Genomic DNA, 1,642 nt, shown 5'->3' with positions numbered 1-1,642 from the left:
AGAACGAGAGGGAACGGCTTCAAGCTCCAACAGGGGAGGTTTAGATTGAACATTAGGAAGGAATTTTTCACCGAAAGAGTGGTCGGGCATTGGAACAGGCTGCCCAGGGAGGGGGTGGAGTCCCCATCCCTGGCTGTGTTTAAGGGCCGTTTAGATGCAGTGCTGAGGGACATGGTGTAGGGGAGGACTTTGTAGAGTAGGGGAGATGGTTGGACTCGATGATCCCAAGGGTCTCTTCCAACCTCAATGATTCTATGATTCTATAAAAGGAGCTGTGCTGGGGCAGGAGCTGGGCTCAGCACACACAGCCAGGAGCTGCTGGCTGCCATGGGACATTTCTTGTCCCTGGGGACATATGGGCTGTGTCATTCCCAGTGTTGGAGTAAAACCCAGCACTGCAATCCGGACCTGGGAACTGCAAGGTGCCTCTTTTTACCTCTTGAAAACAGTCTCCCATCCTTTTTATGCCCTAAGCCATGCCAGGTCACCTCCACCTTTTAATGAATTGCACCGTTTTATTTCCAGGTCCTCCACCTGTTAGTTGCCAGCAAGAGAGCCCTACACCAGCATGAGCCATTTCCAGTGCCAGCTTTATAGCCTCGCAGAGAAAATTGGCAACCCAGAGCAAATCCCTGTCAGCAGCATAAAAATGCTGACTCTGCAATTCTCTTGGACTGCTGCTCGAGAACCAAGGGGAAAGAATAGCTCAGGCACTATTTCACAGCCCTGGAGATTCATGAGTTGATATGTAGGATCATGAAACAGAGTCGTAAGAGAGTCCTAGGAAGGACTGTGCAAGAAAGGGGGGAGTTGTAATCCTGTCTTGTGACAGAAAGATAGCACAGAACAGGAAACTCGGCGCTAGGACCCGCGCCGTAAAGGTCTGCTCTCTTGCTGCATAAATCAAGATGGTTCCAATCTCCATAAAGGAGATTTAGCTCAAATTCAGCCTTTGCTGTGATTTTTTTTTTTTGCCAAGCTTTTCTTTTGCTCTAATAATTTTTCCCCAATCCCTCTGTTTGACCGTGTCTCTCAAATCCAACCAATTCCTCTTCAGTGAGGGGACTATTTCTCCAACACAAAGCCCAGGCTGCCTTAATCCCAGGGAAGCTGCTGATGAGATGCTGAAAGGAGCCAGCAGAGCTTTGTCAGCCCTGAGAGCAAAGAAGGGACTTAGGCAGCCTCTGGAGCCATTTCCCCGCCCCTGGCCAGCGATCAGCTGCAACGGAGACTGAAGGGATGAGAGTTTGCTAATGACATTTTCATAGAATCATAGAATGGTTAGAGTTGGAAGGGACCTTAAAGATCATCCAGTTCCAACCCCCCTGCCCTGGGCAGGGACACCTCCCACCAGCCCAGGTTGCTCCAAGCCCCCTCCAACCTGCCCTTGAACCCCTCCAGGGATGGGGCAGCCACAGCTTCTCTGGGAAACCTCTTCCAGTGTCTCACCACCCTCACACCAAAGAATTTTTTCCTAATATCTAATTTAAATCTCCCCTCTTCCAATTTAAAACCATTCCCCCTTGTCCTGTCACTGCACTCCCTGACAAAGAGTCCCTCCCCAGCTCTCCTGGAGCTCCCTTCAGATATTGGGAGGCTGCTCTAAGGTCTCCCCAGAGCCTTCTCTTCTCCAGGCTGAACA

This window comes from Calidris pugnax, unplaced genomic scaffold, assembly GCF_001431845.1.
Source record: "Calidris pugnax isolate Ruff unplaced genomic scaffold, ASM143184v1 scaffold166, whole genome shotgun sequence".
Lineage (NCBI taxonomy): Eukaryota > Metazoa > Chordata > Aves > Charadriiformes > Scolopacidae > Calidris > Calidris pugnax.
Note: the sequence above shows the minus strand (reverse complement) of the source record.